Source organism: Narcine bancroftii, chromosome 8, assembly GCF_036971445.1.
Source record: "Narcine bancroftii isolate sNarBan1 chromosome 8, sNarBan1.hap1, whole genome shotgun sequence".
NCBI lineage: Eukaryota > Metazoa > Chordata > Chondrichthyes > Torpediniformes > Narcinidae > Narcine > Narcine bancroftii.
Genome location: NC_091476.1, coordinates 40,693,410 through 40,719,568, shown reverse-complemented (window position 1 = coordinate 40,719,568; position 26,159 = coordinate 40,693,410). Strand labels below are relative to the sequence as shown.

General features: G+C 42.0%; 1 protein-coding gene across 12 annotated transcripts in view; it reads left to right on the top strand.

Annotated features, from left to right (window-relative positions):
• The window catches only part of aff2 (AF4/FMR2 family, member 2), a 587,176-nt gene that overhangs the window by 229,142 nt on the left and 331,875 nt on the right, over positions 1-26,159 (top strand). The gene's annotated exons all lie outside the window — the stretch shown is intronic.

Here is a 26,159-nt window from a genome sequence, read left to right as displayed (position 1 = left end):
CAAGGGAGCAAATGAAATGATTTAAGATAAAACAGCTGAATAAATACTTTCCAGACCTGAACGCTGTTAGCCAATGAACATGCCTTTCTATTACCTAATTATTGTTAACATTTGTGATGGTGCTGTGAGAACAGTTTTAAATGATGCAATTCCTTAAGGACAATGTGGGTGGGGGGGGGGGGGGGGGGAGTGAAAGAACACCAGGGAAACCATAAAGAAGGTAAATGAACTGCGAGCTTTTCTATGGTCAAGAGGTTAATTGAGGAAATGTTGGCCTGTGATCTAAACGTAGTCTTATTATGCTACACTTGCAAATTCTAGCTGAGATTAGTTGACAAAGCCAAAGTAAGAGCTGGCTTTGTTTTAAGTTCAAAACAATCTAAAATCACAGAGGCTGCGAGTACTGGAATCTTGGACAAAGAAGTAGCAGAGGAACTCCGCAGGTCAGTCAGCATCCATGGGTAGATACGACATTTCAAAACGTTGACTGGTCGTTTCTACCCATGGATGGCACCTAACCAGCCCAGTTCCTCCAGCAATTCTATGGCTGCTCAAACTAATCCATCCTGGCATTCTGGAGATCATTCAGTGCCAACAAACTGAACTCAAGTAGCATCTTGAAAATCAGGGATAAATCGCTGGGAGAAATTTACCAAATCATTAGTTACAAGCTAAAGATTTGGCACAAGGAAGGATTGAAGGAGAAGAAAAGGCAAGAGGATACACAATAGATAGTATATAATAAATAAGAACTAGATCTTGGAGTGCATGTCCACAGATCCCTACAGACAGCAAGAAAAAATGGATAATGTTATTAAGATGGCCATATGGAATTTTGTCGGTGACATCGAAACAGCAGCAGAAAAATTCTGCTGAAATTCTGGCAAAGCCGATCACTGTGTTGATCAGTTCACCATATTGCATGAACGACACAATAGCACTGGAGATGATGTAGATGAGACTTATGAGAATGTTTTGAAGGCTAAAGAATTAGAGTTATGAGGACAGAGGATCCTGTCTAAGGTTGTTTTCTCCAGAAATCATCGGGGGAAGGGGAACTTTAATTCATTGGTACGAAATTGTAAAAGGCGCAGTTTGGCTAAACTCAAAAGAATTATTTCTCTTAACAGGAAAAACAGGATCATGGGATGTTGATTTTAATTATTTGGTTGAAAGCTTAAAGGGGAGATGGGCAAAAACAGATTTCATGATGCCTGACGGAATCTGGAATTTACTGGCCAAAAGATGGTGAAGAGGGAAATATTTGTAACATTTTAGAATTTCTAGATGTTCTCATGAAAACCTGGACCTCTATGGCTACACACTGAGGGAAGGTGACCATGGGAGTGGACCACGGAGGGGCTCAGTGTCTGAGGGACTCACAGGCTGCGGGTGACTTGCAGCTGGGGTGTTGCATGGAAAGCGGGCTGCTGGAGACTGGTTCATAGGAACCAGGAATTAGAGTTAGATTCGAGAGGGTGTTGAGGGCAGAAACAATTCCCAAAGGCCCTTGGGCGCTGAAGGCTTCCTGAACGTGTTGGAGGCTTGGATCTAGAGCTCTAGTGGTGATGGATCAAACAGCAATAATAGTGCAGCTACGGAGACTTCGGGCCTGACAGAGGCAAATCCACGGACATTCAATGTCTCTGAGAGGACTCTCTTTTGCTTTTCTTACAGAAAGGGGTGTCAGGAAACACTAATGTTGACTCTTTGACTATCTTGCAGCAGGCAAAGTTAAAGTATATCATGTATTTTACATTTTTAATGTTTCATTACATTACAATGAAATGAACCTTGAACCTGGAACCTTGATTGTGATATATTTTGAACAGCTTCATGATATCGGCCATTTTAAGTCTGCCTCAGGATGATAGCAAGAAGGCACTAGGTTATGAACCATCATGATGGATTCATCTTACAAGCCACAGATTTTAAAAGCAGTACCATAATTTTGAAGGCAGCAGCCAATGCCAATTGAATTATCCCGGGTGTGTTTTGATTATGTCAGTTATTTCAGTGCCTAGGCAGTTGGATTATACCCCCAGGGTAAACCTGTTATAACCATCAAATGTTCTGCCCTCCACAGCCATTACTCATAATGCACCATGCTAACACTGTGGCTGATTCTTATCCCAGTGCAAGGTAAGGATCTCACCCAAATCGAGACTGGAAATTACACTTTGCTCGTTGGTATTTTGGGTTCCCAGCATAATAATGAATCTTGTTCCGCTTTCCCTCGGGAGGAGAGAAACAGTAGTTATCATCGAGATGTTGAAATTATGGCACAAAAGGGGTTTATTCTTATTAAAAATAGGAGCTGGAGGTCTTTTGGGGCTTTGAGCCATTAAAGTTAAATTATAAATTTTTAAAATTTAAATTTAAATTTAGACCTTCATCATGGTAACAGGCCCTTTTGGCCCCTGAGCCCGTGCTGCTCAATTACACCCAAATGACTTTCAAACCCTGTAGGTTTTGAAGAATGGGAGGAAACTAGAGCACCCCCATGCAGACGTGGGAAGAACATTGTCAGATTTGAACCCCAGTCACTGGTGCTGTAATAGTGTTGTGTTAACCGATATGCTAACCATGCCATTAAAGATGTGTTTGATCTACCTCAACCCCATTTTCCTGCAATATCCCCAAAACCACTTATTCCCTTAATACTTAAACATCTGTTGATCTCTCTTTGTATGATCTCCATGACTGAGGCTGAAGAGGTGGAGAATTCCAAAAGTTCCCCTCATTTCCATTATAAATGATGGACCCCTTATTATAAGGCAGTGATCCCTGGTGTTACACCTCTGACAGGGAGAGCATCCTCTCTACATCCAACTTGTTGACATTTATGAAAAGAGCAGTTTGATCTGAATGGATGGGGTTGAAGGTTAGGAGGGAGGTTTGGCCCTCTTCCTTGTTCGACTATTCAAGTACTTTTAAACATGATGAGGACCTCTGCCTCAACCCAGCATCGGCACATTTACCTTTTACTTCTCTTCTAGAAGACCAACAGAAAATGTTGGGGTTAATCAGAAGATCGGGCAGCATCTATGGAGAGAGCAATAGACAACATTCCAAGTGAATAATCCTTCATCAGCATGGCATTTGTTTTTTGGTTTTCTTTGGCTTAAATTTGTATCCAGTTGGAACCCAGTGCTTTGTTGAGGAAATCTTTCCTCTTATCCATTTGATCTTAGCATTTTACAATTAAACCTGCCCTCCTTTTACTTCCATAGAAATCAATCCAAGGCTAGTCAATCTTTTCTCATCACTAAAATGCACCAGTCCTGGCAATATTAAACTTAAATATTTTATTTCATAGATTTTCTTTTATTTGGAAAATGTATCTAGTTCGTATAAACAGAGATATCTTTTACATTAATGTGGTCATGAATTTAGTCTGGTAACTCAGTCTTGACAACATCCTTGAAAATATTTCCCCAGCTCCCCCATGTTCCCATCTGGCACAAGGTGATAAGAACCATACAAAGTACTCAATCCTGTGCATGTATCCACCTGATACTTCATCAGAGACTCAGAAACTAGAACCCACTGACGCTCTAACACACTGACTCTGTGCCTGTTTACTGCTGTTTCAAGAATTGCATTGTTGAATAGAGAACGTTCCAAGTCCATTGCACGGTCAAAGTGGAAACACGGGTGGATAGGGGTGCGGAAGAGGGCGAACATGTGGATAGGGGTGCAGAAGAGGGCATACATGTGGATAGGGGTGCAGAAGAGGGTGTACAGTGTGGATGGTGTGCAGAAGAGGGTGTACACTGTGGATAGGGGTGCAGAAGAGGGCATACAGGTGGACAGGGGTGCAGAAGAGGGTGTACAGGTGGATGGGGGTGCAAAAGAGGGCATATAGGTAATTAGGGGTGCAGAAGAGGGTGTACAGGTGGATAGGGGTGCAGAAGAGGGTGTACAGGTGGATGGGGGTGCAAAAGAGGGCATATAGGTAATTAGGGGTGCAGAAGAGGGTGTACAGGTGGATAGGGGTGCAGAAGAGGGCGTACCATTTGGATAGGGGTGCAGAAGAGGGTGTACAGTGGACTTATCTTCGTAGGTCTGGGCATTGAATGTACATGTTCAGATGTTCTATGGAGGCTGTTGGAGCACTGGAAGCAGATCCATGAACACAGTGACTTTGAGAGGACTTGCTTTTGCTTCTCTTTCTCGCTTACAGTAAGGGGCACTGGGCTACACTAATGGCGACTACTTGTCTGCCTTATAGCAGGAGAAGGCAGTTTCCTGTTCTGGACTATTACATTACAATAACTGAATCTTGAACACTACAAAAGAGCAACGGCATGGCACTCAGGACATTGCTTGCGTTTCTGGCCACCACACTATTGGAAGGATGTCACTGTGCTGGAGAGACCACAGATGGGATTCACCAAGATGCTTCCTCCATTGAATTACTTCATTTATAGAGAGAGATGGGATAAGCTAACTTAGCCCTGGAATGACGAATTCTGAGAAATGACCTCAGAATTTTGAGAGGGCAAGATGGTGGTCAATCAAACTTATGTGATGCATCAAAATGTAAGGTTCCTTTATTATTGACGCATTGTGATAGTATAGGACATGTAATATTACATGAAATTGCCTTCTAGGATGGTTAATTTTCATGATCAGACTAACTTTGATCACACCAAGTTGGAATGCATTAATGTATCAAGGAATATTTATTTAAAGAACACATTGTTTTTTAAACAAATGCTCTTTGAAATGATATTCCACTGTGATGCTTTAAGGCATTGAGTCGTCTGTGATTGTACTCACTGGAATTCAGAAGAATGAGACAGAAACGTGTCAATTTATGAAAAGGAACAGATAAGATAGAGGCAGGAAAGTCTTTTCCATAGGTAGGTGAGAATAGAACTAGGGAACATCGCTTCGAGGTTCAGGGGATTAGATTAGGATGGAGATGAAGAGGAACTGCTTTACACGTGGGGTAGAGATCTACTAGCTGTGCCACAATTCCATCTATTTGGTTTAGGATTCGATTGCTTGGCAAACCTTAATTATAACATAATATCTCATTGAAAGGTCACAGACATCCAGCATGAAGGGCTGGAAGATTTGACCCAATGACAATCCAGTATTCACTTTTATTTCTTGTCAGAAGGTCAGTGGTTGGGGGAGTCACTTGTCAGTCAGAAAGTGAACAAGATAGATATTTCCATGGTAGGGAAACTAAGGGTTATGGGGATAAGGCCTGTAAATGAAGGTGAGTCCATGGCCAGATCACGCATGATCTCATTGAATTGCAGAACAAGTTCGATGGGCCGGATTGCTGACTCCTGCCCCAGTTTCTTGTGTTAGCCAGTTGATTTTCTGACCTTCTGTTCGCCTGTGATGTTTCTCTCATTGTGCCCCTGAGAATTTTGAATCTCCCAGCTTTTGCAACGACATCCATAAACAGTTTTCACTGAGACTTCTCAGCACACTGGAACCCCTCTGTCTGAGGGAGATCCCAGAAAGGAATGGGGTCGCTGGCTTGGAACTAAAAACAGATAGTGTTGAGGAACCTCAGCAGATTAGGCAACATTTGGGGATAAGAAAACAGAGTTAACGTTTCAGGTCTGAGATTCTACACCAGAGCTGTCTGTTTTGGTCCGGGTCTCAGGAGTGTTATCAGGTGGATACAGTGGGAGTGGGAGAAGAATTATGAATTTCTGATGATCTGAATATAAACAAAATCTTATTAAGTTATATTTTATAAGTTTCTCCTTTGAAATGTATTGCCTATATATGAGGGAGAACTTCACACAGAGAGTGCCGGGTGTATCCAATGAGCTACCAGCTGAAGTGACATGGATAGAAAGGGTGTGAAGTGATATGGACTGGATACATTCAGTGGGATGAAGCAGAAAAAATAGTTCAGCACAGACTAGATGGGCTGAAGGGCCAGTTTCTGCGTAGTAGTGTTCTATGGCTCCATGGTCTGAACCCGGCCTGATGTAGTTAGAAGCTTGTTGTTTTTCTTTGTACATTTGCGTGGAAGGTAAAATCTACCACATGATGCAACTGGAAATGAAAAGTCATTCAGATGGAATTTCTCATTTGAACAGTTTGATGCAAATATTTATCTGAATTAAACAAAAAACCAGTATCACTGTGCTAGCTGCAAAAATTGATGCCAATTCAGTGGAGGGTAATGATTCTAAAGAGAGTGCATCTTTTCATGCCATGTAGAAGCTCAGTGTTAAGTCCACTACAGTTGGATCATTAAAAATTTTTAGGTTCTTGTAAAATCAATCAACTAACAACCATTAAATTCTACATAAAACTTAAATTATGAATATACAGGAGACATTTACTTAAATATGCTTTAAACATGTTTATGTACTGCTGCAATAGACTTGCAATACTACTATTGATTTTAACTTAACACTGAAGGCAATGGACAGTCACTCTTCAGTAAAACCACTGTGTGAGTGATAGATATAGGTCAAATCGCAACCAAACTGAGGGCTGATGAGTCAGCATGATGGCACCATTGTGGGGTTCATTCAGGAGCCCGATGGCTGCGGGGAAGAAACTGTGAGCACTCACTTAAGCCTTCTGCCCTGGGGGTAGGCTGGCATGTATACATTCAGGGTGTACCCGGGACACCTGTTTTTCTGGGCTGGTGAGGCGTTATCATCGAATTTGACTATGTGTCTTGTTCAGCATTCGGAAGGCTCAAGTGTATATATTGACCCACTTCATTAATATTGTTTTTTTTAAACATGTCTTTTTATTTTTACTTATAACATATACATAGAGTTATTGATTGCCTCATGATTGGTGAGTGGTGTGACCTCCGAAGGCTGGATGGTATTGGGAAGGTTTGTGGCTTTCATGTGATAGCACTGCCCCCTACCTAGTTGGAGGACACACCAGCTGCCAATCAAGGATTGGTTCCGCCCCACTCATTAGTGCATACCTTGCTGTGGTAAATTAAAATCAGATAAAGTAAAAAGAAGCCATGTTAAAATAATAGAGACCCAGTTTGATTAATATTGTTCCTTTACTTTAACCCTGTGGTTTTCTCTGAATTGTGCATTTCAAATTATTGCAGAATGTGGCTACTTTCCTGGATAGCAACATAAGAGTAGGTTTTTAATTGTGACTCCGTACTTATGAAAACAAACAATAAGTATAAATATTAATGAGTTTATTGTCATACATGCAAGTACAATGGCCATATGCTCAAAATTCTTACTTTCTGCAACCACACGGGTACTTAGGAAAAAGAAACTTCAATTGTATATATTAAAAAAATCCTGAAGCATTTACCACTGCTTCTCACAAGGCTGATGACTCTGCGTCAAAGTGTGGGGTCTTGGTCTGTCGCAGTCCCCAGTCTGATGCAAGTTACCCTTAACATATCGGGGCTGAGCTGTGGAGCGAGTCCGAGAGCAGGATGAGAGGTCAGTTGCTCCAGCATCTGACCTCCACCCTGTTTCAGCGCTCGGCGAAGCGTGTGTAAAAATCCCAGCAGTCTCCTGTTCTCCACAGGTCTCTGGCCATGCGTCTGATCGATTTGGCCTGTTGCTGTTTAACACAGCTCTTTCCTTTGGGGTGGCTGCTTCCACTTTTACTGAGCAGAGAAACTTCTCTTGAACTCCTCGAAGGATTTATCAATGACTATCTTTTATTCATGGCCACTGGGCCTGGATTCTCCCACCAGTGGTAACATTGCTCTCCATGTCAATCCTATCAGCCCCATTGTGATTGTAAAACTGTCTGTGTGTTACCACATTTGAGACAAGTTGAACAGTTCTGTCACTGAACTGCTCTGACATATTCAATTAGCCCATTCTCAGCTCAGCTCAAATTGCTTCTTAGGCGAAATGTACATTTACATTTGCATAGCTGGCTACAAATTCAAATTGGAAAACAGATAATTAGTTCAAGTGGAAATACTTATTCTGCCAATATACAGCGTAATTACAGTCCTTGGGAATACTTGCTACTGAGATGAATTAGAACAGTGGGATGTACCGAGTCATATTCAATGAAGATACGGCGCAAATGAATATGATTAAAAATTATTCTTTCTCCGATTTGTGGCTTAACTTGTTAGGTTAAATCTGTATTGACGTGGATTATTCAGCCACTGAGTGATTTCATAGCCACACACCTATGAAGAAACAAAAATTGATGACGGTTCCTTTGACAGGATGGGCAGCTTCTGTTGAGGGAGAAATAGGGTCACTCTGTTTATCTATATTTAATTTATTATATTCTTGTGATTATTGTGTCTATGTGATTAGTGTGTGTGTGTGCATGTATTTGTGTGTGCGTGAGTGCACGTGTGGGTGCATTTGTGTGTGTGTGGATTCACGTGTGCCCTGTGGTTGAGAGAAATGCTGTTTAGTCTGGACATATATGTACAGTCAGATGATCATCAACATGAACTTTGAGTGTGGTCACACTGAGCACTGAGAGCACTCAGGACTGTGTACTCTGCCCACTCCTATTCATGACTGCATCACCAGATCCAGCTCCATCAGTGTCATCAAGTTTGCAGGTGACAAGGCAGTCATTGGCCTCATCAGCCACAACGATGAGTCGCACGACAAAAAAGAGGTGGAAAATCTCATAAAATGGTGCAAGAATAACAACCTGACTCGCAACAAGGACATGACGAAGGAGATGATCGTGGACCAGGAAGGCCAGTGACGATCACTCTCCACTTTACATCAGCAGCTCTGTAGTGGACAGAGTAAAGAACACCAAGTTCATCGAGCGTCCACAACGAGTGACCTATCCTCCACACGCAACATCCCATCACTTCTCAGGATAGCATAGCTGTGACTGCATTTTCCTGAGAAGTCTGAGGCAGGTAAGGTTATCGGCCACGATCTTGTCAACTTTCTACAGGAGCTCTATTGACAACATACTGGACAGCTGCATTCCAGTGTGGTATGGTTACTGTCGAGCATTGGATCAGAGGTCAATACACAGGACCATAAGTCTCCCTCCCCCCATTGACATGATCTACTGGGATCACTGTGTGAAGAAGGATCACAAAATAGTTGAGGACCCCTTCCACCCTGCACAGAGCATCTTTCATCTACTCCTGTCGTGAAAAAATAGAGAAATATCAGAGCCAGAACCATCAGACTGAGAAATAGCTTCTGCCCATGGGAAGTGGGTCTGCTGAACAACTGAATGAACTGCCCATAAAAACCCACCAAGATTCTACTATTTATTAAAATGCATCTATCTATTTATTTATTTATATGTATGTACTGCATATGTGTCATTTGTGTGTATGTGTGTTATGTCTTGATGTGTGTGTTGCTGTGTTCAACACTGAGGATCGGAGCACGCTGTTTCATTGGGTTGTTCTTGTGCAATTACATGATAATACTCTGCCATCTCGAAGTACTCGAGATGGCAGAGGTCGACAGCATCGAATCCACGCTGCTGAAGATCCAGCTGCGCTGGATGGGTCACATCTCCAGAATGGAGGACCATCGCCTTCCCAAGATCGTGTTATATGGCGAGCTCTCCACTGGCCACCGTGACAGAGGTGCACCAAAGAAAAGGTACAAGGACTGCCTAAAGAAATCTCTTGGTGCCTGCCACATTGACCACCGCCAGTGGGCTGATAACGCCTCAAACCGTGCATCTTGGCGCCTCACAGTTTGGCGGGCAGCAACCTCCTTTGAAGAAGACCGCAGAGCCCACCTCACTGACAAAAGGCAAAGGAGGAAAAACCCAACACCCAACCCCAACCAACCAATTTTCCCTTGCAACCGCTGCAATCGTGTCTGCCTGTCCCGCATCGGACTTGTCAGCCACAAACGAGCCTGCAGCTGACGTGGACTTTTTACCCCCTCCATAAATCTTCGTCCGCGAAGCCAAGCCAAAGAAAAAAAAAACATGATAATAACCTTGAACTTGAAATAGGTTTTAAAATGCAAATAAATAGGGAGTGGCAGAGAATAAAAGAGAAGGGGTTCAAATATATGGGAGAGATTAAATAAAACACGGAAGTCTGCAGACATCGTGGTTGAAGTAAAACCACAATGCTGGAGAAAATCAGCTGGTCAAACAGTGTAACAAAAATAAAGATACAAAACCAACGTTTCAGGCTAGAGCACTTCATCCAGGTATAAACAAAATGTGGACAGAGGAGCAGAGAGAGAGAATCCACAAAGCTCCCTCTGGAGAGCAAAAGTAGATATCCCTCAAAGACATTTCACAGGGTTTTGCAGTAGACAAAAGTAAAACACAAATGTTTGCAGATTCCATGATTGAAGTAAACACACAATGCTGAAGAAACTTAGCAGGTTAAACATTGTACTTTATGTAGCAAAGATAAAGATACATAACCAACATTTTTGTTGACAGGGGCCTGAACCAAATTGGGGAGCTTAAGTGGAGGGAGGGATAACAGTGTAATGGCATGAAAATCAAGAAGTGGTGAAAATATAGAAATCATTTTGGAAAACTGACGGAAATCTGGAACAAATCTATCAATGCAAAGATAATTAAAACGGATGAGCCATTAAGGTTCTGTGATTCATTCAAGGTAAGCCTGTGAGTTCATCTGGAGCATGCATATCAAAATGCTGCCACGTCAGGAAACTATTGAGCACACTTATGGTGCATGTGTAACAACTTGGGCATTGAGAATGCTTATCTACTTTCCACTTGATTTCTTTTGGCATTGATCATGGAGATCTCAGAAAACACGACTGGCACTGAATCATCGGCTTCTGCTGATGCTTTTTATCTCAACTGCTTATGGGTTGAGTTCCAAGAACTTGGTGCTGACTGGGACTAGATTTTCGTTAAGAATTTGGTAAAAATTATTTCAAACATTTGGAGCAGGGGTGTGGCCCACCTTTTAATTTTTAATTTAGATATAACAGCAGAGTTACAGGCCATTTTGGTCCATGAGTATGTAGCGGGGGTATATGTTAATTGGGTGACATGGACTCATGGGCCAAAATGGCCTGTTACTTTGCTGTATGTCAAAATTAAAAATTAAAAGATTGGCCACCTTTTTAAATGTAAATTTTTAATTTAAATAAATTGATACAGGTTTTAATCCTCTTATGCCTTCAAATGGCCAGAATCCAGCAATGGAATTCCCTCCATAAACCTCTCGAACTGATCACATTGATTCAATCTGTGCACACCCACCAAATCCCTCACTCATCACACAAGAAACAGTGCTGGGAAAGTAACAGCAGGTCAAACAGCATCCATGTGGCCAAAAAGTATCAATCAACATATTGGGTGGTCGGGGGTTTTGACCCAAAATGTTGATTTACATCTTTTGCCGACACAGATGTTGCTTCACCTCTACAGATTTTCCAGTGTTCTTTTATCTTGTTTACTGATACATCTGCCATACCTTGTGTCGCATAGCTCGTGACATATTTGATAATCCCCACTAGTTGCTGCTCAGCTGTTTACATTGTTAAGATCCTTCCTGATGAGGAGCTAAGGACTTAAAAACATTGGCTGCATTTTACTTTCTATGGATGCTGCATGACCTACTGAGTATCTCCAGCACTTTAGTGTGTTGCACACGACCCCAGCGTCTGTAGACTTTAGTGTGTTGCACATGACCCCAGCGTCTGTAGACTTTAGTGTGTTGCACACGACCCCAGCGTCTGTAGACTTTAGTGTGTTGCACACGACCCCAGCGTCTGTAGACTTTAGTGTGTTGCACACGACCCCAGCATCTGTAGGCTTTAGTGTGTTGCACACGACCCCAGCGTCTGTAGACTTTAGTGTGTTGCACACGACCCCAGCGTCTGTAGACTTTCTTTATTACCTTGCATGGTTGAGAGTTGTTTTTCAGATTAGAGGCCTGTGACCAGTGCTGTGCCATAGGGATCAGTGTTGGGTCCCTTGGTCTTTGTCATCTATATCAATAATCTGAATAAGAATGCAGAGTAAGTTTGCAATGACACCAGCACCCAGGGTTCAAATCCCACGCCGTCTGTAAGGAGTTTGTACATTCTCCCTGTGTCTGCGTGGGTTTCCTCCAGGTGCTCCAATTTCCCCCGATCCTTCAATGTGCTGTGGGTTTGTAGGTCAACTGGTTGTTACTGGGCTGCACAGGCTCATGGGCCGAAGGGGCCTGTTACCGTGCCGGATGTCTAAATGCAATTTAATTTTGAAAGAAAATCAAGTGGAATTTAACTCAGACAAGTGTGGAGTGATATGTTTTGGAAAATTGAACCACAGCAGGACATGCAGAGTAAATGGCTGGGCCCTGGGAAGTATTGTAGAGCACTTTGAAAGTGATGACACAGGTGATAGAAGTAGACTACATGTGGCAGGCTTGGTTCATCAGATGGAAAACTGAGTACAAATGATCTGTTGGATGTTAGACAGGCCACACCTGGAATGTGGTCTGCAGTTCTGGTCATCATGTAACTCAAAGGATGTGATGAGATTAGAGAGGGGGCAGAAAAGATGGCGAGGATGTCTCTAGGACTGGCAGGCTTATATTATGAGGGGAGAGTGGTGAGACTGTGGCTGTTACCCCTATTTTCAGGGAACTGAAGGATGACTTGATAAAAGTTTATGAAATCATGAGGAAGGTCAGTAAGATGAAAAGTCACAGTCTTCTCCCCAAGAGAGGAGAGGATCAGATTAGTTTTAAGGTGTGAGTGGAATGATTTAAAGGGGACCTGAGAGGCTAATCTTTCACCTGGTGGGTATATGGATTGATCTGCCAGAGAAATTGATGGAGACTGGTACAATTACGACATTTAGAGGACATGTAGACAGATCCAAGGATCAGAAAAAGTTTAGAGGGAATATGGGCCTTATGCAGGCAAAAGTCACCAGCTCAGGAAGGTGAGCCAGGGGTCTGCAAAAACCTAGAACAATGTGCAAAAGTACTGGAGGAACTCAGCAGGTCATGCAGCATCCATGGAGAGCAGTAGGCAGTCAATGCTTCGGCCTTGAGCTCTTCCCAAAGCCTTGACTGCCTGTTGCTGTCTACAGGTGCTGCAAGATCTACTGAGTTCTTGCAGCATTTTTGTGCATTGTTCTACTTCAGGACGATAGCTTGGTCGGCATAGAAATGTTGGGCTTAAGGCCTTATTTCAATACTGTAGTACCCTATGACTCTTATGTTGTTGTTGCATGAGTAAATTAAGTAGAACTTGATTCAGATTCCACCTTCACCCTCTCCCTACCCGCGGAGATGCCCTGCCTTCTGTGGATTAACTTGGGTATGTTGAACTTTGAATCCATTGTTTACAGTGACGTGTTCCATCCCATTACTCCCAGCCCTTCTTTCTCCATTGCTGGACAAATCATGTCCCCTTAAGTGTCTATCCAGCCTTTATTTGAGTACCCTGATTAACCTCATTATCCTTTCAGGTAGAGAATTTGATATCATCAATTCCTGAACAAAAATGTCTTACCTTATGTTCCTATTTGTACTAGAATTTAAAACTCTGTCCTTTAGTCCTTGAAAGCAAGTCTCGAAGGCATCCCTCACGTTGTGTGCAGGCAGTCTTTCCATATCCCCCATGACAATCAACTATACATTTATCATCAAATTTAATTTCGATAAAACAACAAAACCTGCCCTTCCAGAAACACAAATACTGCAGACGCTGAAATCTTGAGCAAACAAAGAACTACTGGAGTAGCTCAATGGGTCAGGCATCATCCTTGGGGAGAAATGGTGAGTCAATTATGTTTTTCACAAATCCGCTGTGTTCCAGGAAATTATTGCTATTTTCCCAAAACACAGGCTGTGTAAAAAGGTTGGAATGGGTGCCATTACTGTTCCAATATTTTGCCTCCTAGACCCCTCGTAAATTTCCTGGAACGCCTGGAGTCTAAAGTTAACTGAACAATGGACTAATGAAGAGCATGTATCGATGACGCGCGTTGCAACCCTTTAATTACCGCACTTTCGGTTTGCTGTCTAAAGTCGCGTAAGGAAATTGGGATTTTGAGTTTTGGTCAATGCGAGACATTGGACACTCTTCTGACTAGTAAAATCGCGCAAATTCTATCTAAAAAAGATAAATGTTTCAGGTTGGGACTCGAGAAGTTGCCCTTTGTTTTGATAGCAGCAATACCTGGCTAATGATAGAAAGGGGTTCCAGTGAATCCCACCATCAGGAAGGATGAAAATGAGCCTGAAGATGAACCCCCCTCCACTGTCAGATTTCTGAATGAACCAGGGACATTTCCTTGCTTTTTTTCCTCTTTTGCACTATATAGTTTTTAAATTGTATATTTACAGAAATGTAATTTATATTAATTTTCATGACACATATTCATGGCAATAAACCTGATTCTGATTCAGTATTGATCCTGTGGTGATCTTTATGTTCCACAGCTTGGGGATGCTTAAAGTGCTTTGTTCAAACCAATGTACATTGTGGAACCACATCATTTATCATGCACTTACTGATGCAAGATGTGATCTATCCATAAGCAAATTACTCTGGTATTTCTATAGGGATTATTGAAAGGTCATGATGTAAAATTATAGGCCTCGGTTACAATAGTTATTAGTTATGTCTCTGTGGAACCTGGCTTAATTTGCTTTGTTCTTTTTACTCAGTGGAGTCAATGCATATTCTTTTAATTATTTCACAAATAAATATTTAATGGAGATGATTACGGAGAAGGCATTAGGAATGATGGTGAGTTATTGAGGATGGGATCGGAAGAGTCACATGCCACATGCCTGGTACTCCTTTCTCATCAGCAGCTCAGTGGGACAGCCAGTAGAACTACTGCCACATTGCTCCTGTGACCCCCAGTTCAATCCTGAACTCGATGCGAAATTTGTACTTTTTCTCTCTGACTGTGTGGGTTTGCTCCACATACTCTGGTTTCTTCCCACGTCCCAAAGAAGACCGGGCTGGTATTTTGATAGGATTACAATAAATAACCAAGGACTGGAGTCCTTGATGGGAACACAGTGAGAATAAATGGGCATTTGATGATCTGAATAGTCTTGTATCGCTCAATGTTCTATTTTCCCATTTACCTTTTTGCCTCTATACATTTCTGTGCCTCATGCTCCACTAGTCACATCATTGCCTGCTCACCAAATCAAACTGGTTTCTTTGCCCTCTGCTCAAAGCCTAATTATCTGTATTGTCAAAAAAAAATGACGTATCACCCAAAAGGCTCTTATAAAAGTTGTGGGCTCATCGACAAGAAAATAGAAACTACCAGCCAATGGTCAAGTCATTAGGGAAGAAATTGATAGGTTGCTGACTAGCCAGGGCATCATAGATTATGGGAAAAAGGCCAGGCAGTGGGGCTGAGTGGGAAAATGGATAAGCTCATGATTGAGTGGTGGGGCAGACTCGATGGGCTGAATAGCCTATGTCTTATGGCCTTAAATGTCTTGATTTACTGATCCCACTTCCCACCTGTTGGTTCATGGTTCTTCCATGATTTGGTGATTCAAGTGCTTGCCAAGATACTTGTCAAACATTATGAGAGTACCTGCCTCACGCATCGCCAGATTCACACCAACCTCTGGTTGAGGAAGTTTTCCTGCAGGTCACCCCCGAAAAGCAAATTGAGGTAGAAGGTAACTTGCAGGGCTGCAAACATGGGCCCTTGTGACTCTGTACATGCAACACGCCACCTAAAAATAATGTTTGTGGAACATAAAGTTACTGTATGCATTGCTTGTCTGTGTTATGTCTGGTTGTGTGTCTGCATGTTTTGCACTGAGGACCAGAGAACACTGTTTAGCCGGGTTGTAATTGTACAATCAGATGACAATAAACTTGATTTGACTTGACTAAATCTGCAGCTGCTGTGATGGAAATGGTGGAGGAACATAGCAAGTCTTGCAGAGTACCTTGAAAAAGGGCTCAGGCCCAAAGTGACCATTATATTTCTTTACCTTCTAAAGCTGCTGCAAGACCTGGTGAGTTTCTCCAGCATTTCTATGTTTGGATTGAAAATAATGCTTATTTCCTTGTTCAACCTTCTCTGAAATACTATTGAACCCAGCTATTCCATGTTGTAGCATTCTCACAGTGTTTAGTTTTACTTTTAAGTTTATTTCAATCTTCAATGGAAGTGTATTGTTAAAGAGATAAACACAATGTACAGATTGATGCACCAAAATATTTACATGCTTCAGCCACACATGTATGTAAGGTACATTGACTAGAAGCATAAATTTTAAATGATCACAAACCCTTGGCAAAGCATTTCAAGCACCCACAAATTTATGTTTAAAAAAAACCTGCTCTTGATGTCTCCCCTAAACTTTCCTCACTTCGCTTTGTCTAGATGTCTTCTGATGTTTGCTATTCTTGCCCTGGGAAAAAGATGTTGACCACAATTAAGTAATCTCTTATCCTTCTATAATCTTGTTGACCTCTATTAAGTTACCTCTGTGACTTTCAGGGAACATGATGAAGTGTGAGATCAAGAGATTTTCTTTTACCAATGAGGGGTCATTTTCAAGACAGAAAAGCAGATATTAAAGAGCAAGGATAGATTTTTAATTTAATTTATACCACGGTAACTGACCCTTCTGGTCCACAAGTCTGCACCACTCAATTACACCCGTGACCAGAAAAATAAATATTCACTGTTACAGTCAGAGCAAGAAGTAAAAGTGACAGTTTAGCAGTACCGACAGATATTTTGGTGGTCTCAGAGTAATTACAGCTCAGGTGAGGGTGGTGCAGGTGTATTGATATGTTTTCTCCTTGTACATTATCCCCGACCTGTGTGCTGTTGTATGTATGAGCCTGGCCTGTCCACTCGTGCCTCATCTTCTATGTCTTCTCCTCTTATGACCTGGCCATAAAGGTTGACCTCCCTCCCCCCTTCTGGCATTCCTGTACCTGGATCCAGGCCAGCCAAAGTCTTGAGTTTATTAAAGCCTATCATTCCCCTGCTCTCAACTTTGTGGTTATTGATAGAGCCTATCAACAGGGAGATTCAAAAGCCTTATAGCTGTTGGAAAAACTATTCTTGAATCTGGATATGTGTAATTAAGGCTTCCGTAACTTCTGGTTAAAACAAAGTGTGAGAAATGATTGTGACCAGGGTTACAAAATAATTCCCAAGGATTGTGAAACTTCTAAATGACTGCTAAAAACAACTCTCCTTGACTACTGTTTATTAAGAATATTTATTTTAATACATCTACATATATAGTGTGTATCTTTTTTGTCTATATGTGTTATGTCTGTTACGTCTGTATATGTTCTGCACTGTTCTTCACCATGGACCAAAGAATACTGATTCATCAGATTGTACTGGTACAATCGGATGGCAAATAAACTGGAACTAAACTGAAGTTTGTCACAAAATACCGAGTACACTGGGAAGGGTTCCTCTGCAAGCAGACTAACAGGTTATCTTCAATCATGTAAAAAGTACAATGACAGTATAGGATTGCAATGGTCAATTGAAAGATCAATCAGAATATTCTCAATTTTCCATTTCATATCTTTGTATTTTCATTACTTTCAATTTTTCCCCATTTCTTGTAAATTACCATTGGCTTGAGAAAACAATAAAAAAAGGATGGAACTGCAGAGTAGAGAAATGTAAAGATTTCTCTACCTGTGGCTGGAAAAGCAGTCTTGCTTCCTGCCAGAGTCCTACATTCCTAGAATTTAATTTCCAGTTGGAAAGTGGTACCAGGTGTTCTTCAAGGGAATTTGAAGCCAAGCTATCCCTTGGCCCCGCTTTCAGAATTCGTAGACAACTCTTTGGAATAGAGACTCATAAAAATATTTGGCTGTCAACTCAAACCTTTGGGTCTTGATTAACTCATTGTGGCCCATTGTACATACAGTCTCTGAGTCTTTTGGACGTGGGGTTTATGAGGGCATCACAGATGATCTGAATGTGTTCTGCAAAGGAAAGTCAGGATGTTCTAATTCAACCCAGAACAAACCATATTCACTAAATCTTCTGACCTGCTTGCCATCACAGTACTTTATGTGGAGGACATTGCTCTCGTGGCTCCTGTGTTTTCTTCTATAACTCAATAACTTCAAAGGCAACTGCATCGGATTAAAAGCACTTGGGATATTTGTGGGGGTTCATGAATGACACTGTGCAAACGTATACTGTTTGTTTCTCTCTTTTTCTGGACCAAAGCCATTTTTTATTTTCCTTAATAAAGTACAACTGGGCTGTGAAGGTAAACGTGGTCTGGGTGGTATTGAGTTACACACATCAGAGAAAGGTATCCAGATCTAATTCCCGCTCTGGGCTGAGTTCATTCAATCACAGCCAGATGTGTTCAGGGAACCAAACAGCTGTGTTCAGCCACTCCAGGGTAGGGGTGAGCAGAAATTCATGCTGGGTTTCCCCCTCCATCCCTCCCTGCTAACTGTAGTTGCATGTTCCCCATTGCAAAGGCATGCATGGTTTGTACATCAGCAGAATAGCCAATGTACTGCCAGGCTGTGATGCTGCTCCAGGCCATCTTGAACATTGGCATGTGAATGAAGAATGTTTGAGCGATACATGTCCTGATAGGACCAAAGCACAGGTGAGATTGGAAAAGTCTGGATGTGTTTACTGAATCTTCCCATTGGGAAAGGTCTGGATGTGATTGATGAAGGTTCCCACACAACATGAAGGCTCGATAATGCCAAGGAGGCATTCACTCTTCAGAATTTAGAAACTGGATGAAGTGAAAGCATGAAGAGACCAGAGTTGAGGGCTTGATTGGAGAGGGTAAATGGGGAGTAGATGTTCCCAAAAGGGAATAGTTCCAGAGCCGGATTTAAAATTATTGGATTGAGCCACCAGATTCAAGAATAGTATCTTTCCTGCTGTTATCTTTGACCCCTCATTGGTAAAAGAAGATCTCTTGATCTCACACTTCATCATGCTCCCTGAACTGTTAAGTCACTGAGAGGAGACTTAATAGAGGCCAACAAGATTCTAGAAGGATAAGAGATTACTTAATTGTGGTCAACATCTTTTTCCCAGCAAACATCAGAAGACATCTAGACAAACATCAGAAGACATCTAGACAAACATCAGAAGACATCTAGACAAAGCGAAGTGAGGAAAGTTTAGGGGAGTCATCTAGAGCAGATTTTTTAAAAATTGTGGGTGCCTGAAATGCTTTGCTAAGGGTGGTGAATGCTGGAACAATAGGGGCATTTAAGAGATTTTTAGGCAGGCACGTGGATAAAAGAAAAATAGAGGGTTATGAGGTAGTGGGGATTTCATTTTTTTTTTAGTAGGTATTTATAGGTTGACACAGTAGCATGGATCAAAGGGCCTGTCCTGTGCTATGTTCTAGTTCCATGCACAATTTTTCTAGTTTTAACGGAGATTTTCTCTTTAACACTAGATTCTGCATTTTGTTTTATTTTTGCCCCACCTGATGTACTTGAGTATGTGTTGACGTGTGTGGATATCGTGCTAAACAAAACTTTTTACTGTAGCTCAGTGCACGTGAAAATAAACAGTTAGTTCAATTCTTTGTCACCCACAATTCCTGGATCTTTCTGAAATCTATCAAACTTCTCTTTAAATACTTAGAATGATGTGACCTCCACAACTCTCCAGAATCAAAAATGTCAGAGATTCATCACTTTCTATGAAAAGGAATTTCTATGCACCTGAGATTTAAATAAAGAACAACATTTTTCACTTCACCTCTTTACACATGACTATAATTCAATTCAAATGTTAAGGATAGAATAATAGTGGAGTGGATAGTGCCTTCAAAGGGAATTGGATAGGCACACATGAGGGAGACTAATTGACAGGTAGATGGGGTGAGGAATAGAATTGATCAGATTGTGCCAGGAGGTGCTCACATGGGCTCAATGGACAGAGTGGCCTCTTTCTGTGCCAAAACAATTTTCTCTCTGATTCTATGAATGTCCTCACTCAGTGAGCTGTGATACTTGATATTCCCTATCATACCCTCTGTCCCACTATACACAGAGAGCTGTGCAAGCTTAACTGTGAGGAATATTCTACATGGAAATCTAATGTTTTGGGCACAAAGGAAGAGGGATTTAAGGACCAGATGGGAAAATGGAGTTTGCCATTGAGGGTAAGCAATAATCTTATTGGATAAAGGTAAAGGGGTTCTTTTGACTTTCTCCTGCCCTGACCTCAATAGAACAACCCATTCGTTCACAGAATGTGGAAATTCCTTCAAGGTCATCCATGATAATCGATGAGACATTGGTGATGGACTATGTTCCAGAAGTGTTGAGGGAGAATCCTGCTTTCAGGGAAATCTCCACTTCCAAGCACCAGCTGCTTTTGTCCGTTCAGGTGGACAAGGTCAACAGTCCAGAAGATAATGGCAGTGGAGCTTTGGTGGTTTACTGTTAGATACTCCACAGACTTGAAACCTCTGCAGTCACTGTACACATCTGAAAAAGAGAGCCACTGGCTGGTGGAAAGATTAAGTCAGATGCCTCAATCTATCTATTGTTGATCATATGCTTCCAGACTGGGATTTGTGTGGAGCTGCTGTTATGTATTTTTAATATTCATTTGGAATGAATTGAAGTTATTGAGGTAGATGAGGCTCTGTTATTTTCCCTGGAACAGAGGAAGTTATGGATGACTTGAATGAGAAATATAAAGTTTTGAGGGGTATAGAATGTAGAACAATACAGCCCAGTACAGGCCCTTCAGTCCTCAATGTTGTGCTAACCCATATATTCCTTCCTAAAAAAAAACAGATAGAGTGAAACATAAAAATCTGCAGATCTGAATCAAGATTTATTGTTATGAATAAGTCATGAAATTCAGTGCTTTGCAGTAGCATCATAGTTTAAACATTCATATTATAACCATCTTAAAATATTACTATAAAAAATATAGTAACAGTAATAGTGGGCGAAAGGTAAGACCGTGTCCTTAGTTCATTGATTATTCAGGAATCTGATGACAGCGGGGAAGAAGCTGTCTTTAGGCTCCTGTACCATTTCCCCAATGGTAGCAGAGTGAAGAGGACATGGTCTGGCTGGTGGGAGTCCTTGAAGTCTGGTGCCTGTGGTGTTGCAGGCCGAGTTAACAACCCTCTTGAGTTTATTCTTGTCCTGAGAGTTGGTGCCTCCATACCAGCCAGTGATGCAAACTTCCAGAATGCTCTCCACTGTACACTTGTAGAAGTTTACAAGAGTCTTTGCTGATGTACTGAATCTCCTCAGACACCTCACAAAGTGTAATTGCTGGTGAGCCTTCTTTGTGATTACATCAACATGGAGGCATCAGGACAGATGCTTGGAGATGTTGACACCCAGGAATTTGAAGTTCTTGACCCACTCCACTACTGAACCCTCGAAGAAGACTGGGTTGTGTTCCCCTGACTTCTTCCTGAAGTCCACAATCATCTCCTTGGTTTCGCTGACATTGAGCGCAAGGTTGTTGTTACACCATCCTCCTGTACACTTCCTCATTGGCGTTTGTGATTCTGCCGATAATGGTGGTGTCATCAGCAAATTTGTAGATGGCATTGAAATTGTGCCTGGCCACACAGATGTGGATGTATAAACGAGTAGAGCAGTGGGCTAAGCACGCATCGTTGGGGTGTGCCTGTTTTGAAGGGTTTTGAGGTGGAGACATTGTGTCCAATTTACTACTGACTGTGGTCTTCCAATGAGAAAGTCAAGGATCCAGCTGCGGTTGTGGGGTGGGGGGGTGTGGGGGGGAGGTGGTGAGTACATAGGCCTAGAGTTTGTAGCTTTTGACCAGCACTGAGGGAATAATGGTATTGAAGACTGAGCTGTAGACTATGAAAAGCAGCAGTATGTATGAATTGTTGTTTTTGAGGAGATCCAGAGGTGAACGGAAAGATTGTGACTGCGATTTTTCACAGTGATTCTGTGATTGTCGCACAACACAAAATGCTGGAGGAATTCAGCAAGTCTCACAGCGTCCTATGGAAATATATTCAACCAACGTTTTGGATTCCTTTCAAGATATGAGCAAAAAGCAGGGAGGCACCTGATAGATAGGACAGACTGCAGAAAAAAAAATTATCATCGGCCCTAAATAAAACATAGGACATAGATAGAGGATCTTGAGGGGATCTGAGAGGGACCTGACCCAGACAGTACCTGGAGCACACTGCCTGAGAGAGTGGTGGAAGCAGAGTGGCTGACAGTATTACAGAAGTGTGAATGTGAGCAATTGATTCACCCAGCCACGGAGGGCAATGAACCAAGTACTGGAAGGTGGATGTCTACTGGTTAGACTGGATGCAGAGGGCTGAATGGTCTTCTTCCATGCTGTCTGCCTCAATGACTTTAATGCACCTGCTACTTTTCAAGAAGAAGCTGAAGATCTGGATCTCCAGTTGGATCATCCATAAGTATTGTAGTTGGTGGCCCCCAAAACAGGCAATTTTCAGTGTAAACAAGTAGGATATCATTAAAGTTTGAAAGGATGAATATAAGAGTTCAGCTGATGGAAGTAATCCACACTAAATGTGTGTGCATCAGTCTTTGAAGAGAGGCATCTGGTGGTAGTTTGTCATTTGCAGGGAAATTTACTGCTTTCATCTGTGTTGAGCAGGACCATCCCAGATCTATGTGTCTACCAAAGGTACAGTCATGGGAAAACAATCTGCAAAGTGCCTTAGCCAAAAGCACACAATTGTCACCAGTTACCAACTCCTGAAAGTGCAATGTAGTTAGAACGCGTGAGCAGAAAATGTAGCAAAGCCAAAAACGGGTTGCTGAGTAGACCAAATTTTGGATTCTGCAGGACAGGTGCAGGCAGAGGTTTGGTGAAACTATTGATTAGTCATTCATGGGAGTTTGCTGTGTTCAAACCAGCTGCTATTTTGTCAGCGTTGCAACAGTGACCGCACCTTTAGTACCTTGTTTGCAACTGAATAATTTATAATGGAATTGAATTGTTTATTGTCATGTGAACTGAGGTGCAGCAAACATCTTGTTTTGGCATGCTATACGGGCAAATCAACCTTTACATAGTAGGGCAGTAGTGCAAGAATACAAATAAAAGTAAAGGAGATAGTGTTGCAGTAAAACAAAACTGAAGGAGAATGTTAAAGAAATAAGTGCAGTTAAACAGGGCAAGGCATCATCTTATACTAATGGGAGGTCCATTCAAGAGTCCCAAGATTCCTTTATTGTCATGTAATAGTACAAAACATATAATATTGCCCAAAATTGCCTTCTGCCTGCCAAAAGGCAGATAAGAGCTGCCATTAGTGTTTCCCGGCATCCTTCATAGTAAGAGTGAAAGAAAAGCAAATGAGAGTCCCTTCAAAATTACTAAGTGTCCATGATTTCGCCTCCACCATTCCTGAACCCTCTGGAGCTACAAAGACTCCTGTTCAATCCATCAGTAGCCCCCAAGCTCCAGGTCCGAAACTCCGACACCATAAGGAAGCCTTTAGCACCCTGAGGCCTCTTGAATCCCAGTTCTGATGCCTAGTTCCCATGAACCAGTCTCCAGTAGCCCATAGCCTTTGTAGGACTTTGACTGCAAGTCATGAGCAGCCTGCTGCCTGTGCGGGTCCCCAGACCGCAAGTTGCTTACAGCCTGAGCCTTCATTGAGTCTGACCTTCATTGGTCTGCCACCATGGTCACTGTCCTGTTGGCTGATTGCAGAAGGAAAGAAAGTGTCATTGAATCTGGAACACAATGCACACACATGCTGGAGAAACTCAGCAGATCACACTGATTGGATGTACTTCATTTTGATGCTGTATAACCCGCTGAGTTTTTCCACCATGTTTATGTATTGTACTGGACCCAAGCATCTACAGATTTTCTTGAGTTTGCAAACTTCTGTTTGATGGGAGTGGGTAGAAGAGAGTGTGATTGGGGCGGGATGGCTCCTTTAATAGGTTAGCTGCTTTTCCGAGCAGTGGCAGGGGAGGATGGAGTCGATGGAGGGGAAGTTGGCTTGTGTGATGGCTTTTCAGATATGAGTGGTGGAATGATTGATTGGAGGAAAGATGAGTGAAAAGGAGGAGAACCGGAAGGCATTGTTTGCTTTTGAAGCTGTTTCACTAAGTAACGGAATCTGTGCTCGAAATCCACCCAGCTTTCTTTTCCCAATATCAACAAAATCCGTCAATCTCAGATTTAAAATGATCTAAGTCCCAAATGATCCCAGTTCCTCCCACCTACCTGCTTATGGTAGTGTTTCCCAATTTCACTCCTGAAATTATGATTCAAAATTTTAAACTGAAATCCCATCCATTCTCTTTGGAAACATCATTAGAATCCCCCTTAATGCTGTAGATTTGAGGAAATACCACCCTCGGCATCTCAGTACCTTTGTAGCATAATGAAAGCATAACAAGCTGGGAAAAACTCAGCAGCCCTACCAGCATCTGTGGGAGAAGCAACAGAGTTACAATTTTAAGGATTTCAATCAGAAAGGGGAAGGAAATGGAAGAAGCTGGTTAAAGCTGATAACAATGATCGAGATATTATTGTCGGACATCTTGTACAATGTACATATACACCAAAATTCTTATTTGGCACAGCTGAACAGATAAAATTAAAAGAGAGAATAAATGCATGAGAGAGAGATTATAAATATTCAAAGTAACTCCAGTGCAAAATCGGTGCTTTGCAATAGCACAAACAGTTTTCTTATGGTGTCAAAGTCCATAATTAATGTAACAACAAGAAGTTCAAGAGCCTGATAGCTGTTAGAAAGAAACTGTTCTTGAATTTAGAAGTGCTGGTTTTCAGGCTTCAGAACTTTCTGCCCAAATGCAGTGATTAAAAGAGGTGTGGATGGGGATATGTCGTATGTTGGGTGCCTTCTTGAGGTCCCTTGGCATTTCAATCCTTTAATGAACACTAAGCTCTTAGTGATGTTGAGAGCACAATTAACCTGGATTCTGACTCATCAGTTCCAGTTACTCAGCTAACAATGGAGAAACACGAGGAATTAAAGATGCTGGAAACTGATGCAACAAACACTCTGCTGGAGGAGCTCAGTGGACGAGCAGCATCAATAGGGGAAGAAAGAATGATCAATATTTGAGATCATAACCCTGCATCAAATTTGAGAGTGCAGAGGGGAAATAGTATGGTCATGATGTGAGAGGTTGGACAGGAGCTAATGGGCGAATGGTGAACCAGGGAGGGGTGAAGGATATTGAACAGGGCCAGTTGATCGACAGATGCCAAATAAAGGGAGAAAGAAGCAAAGGGGTGAAGGATGTCAAACAGGGCCAGTTGATCAACAGATGCCAAATAAAGGGAAAAAGAAGCAAGGGGATGGAGGAAAATGAGTCACGCAGGGTGGAGGAGAAGATGTTGAGTGGTGACAGTGGCTGTTGATGGTAGCATTTAATAAGAAGTGAAGCTGAAGATAGTGGGGAGGACAGATGGGGTTTAAAAGTGTCTGCTTAGAACAGAGGTGCATAGGAATTTCTTCAATTTGCCAGAGGGTGGAAAATCTATTGAAGGTGTCGCCACAGGCGATTGTAGATGGCAAATAATTGGGTGTATTTAAGACAGAAATTGATAGGTTCTTGTTTAGCTGGGGTATCAAAGGTTATAAAGACTGGGCAGTTGGACTAAGTGAGAACAAGGATCAGTGGCAAGGGTTACCATGATTAACTGGCTGGGCAGACTCGAGATCCTGAATAGCCTATTTCTGAGCCTGTGTCTTATGGTTTTCTGGGAGAAACACAGCTGGAAAAGGACAGAACCAGGGAGGAAGGGGGATGAGAATAGATGGTTAGGGTTAGGTGGGAAAGGGGACAAAAATATGGTGGAGATAAGGGAAAGACCACAAATAGCTGACATTGGAAACTTCATTGAACATACCATTAGGCTGTAGACTGCAGGATCATGGAAATCGAGGGTGTCCTTGTCCTAAATTGAATCAAGGGGTGTGGAGATAGTGGTGGAAAATGGTGCTAAGCTAAAAGATTAGCCATGGGCATGATGAATGGTGGAACAGACTGAAGAGTTGAATGGTAAACACCCAGCCACATTTCTTATATTTTTTCTCTGGGAACAACAATGGAAGCTTGATAAAGCTCCCCAGTTTCAGCACACTGTACATTTAGTTGTGGCTTACACAATTGCCTTGCTTTGCCTTGACATGATAATGTTGTCTTTTGAATGAAATGATAAACTTCACCTACCTTCACCGATTATATAAAAGATGTCTTGGCACGAATAATGGAGTTGGACCAAACTTCTCAATGACTTGGCCAATATAT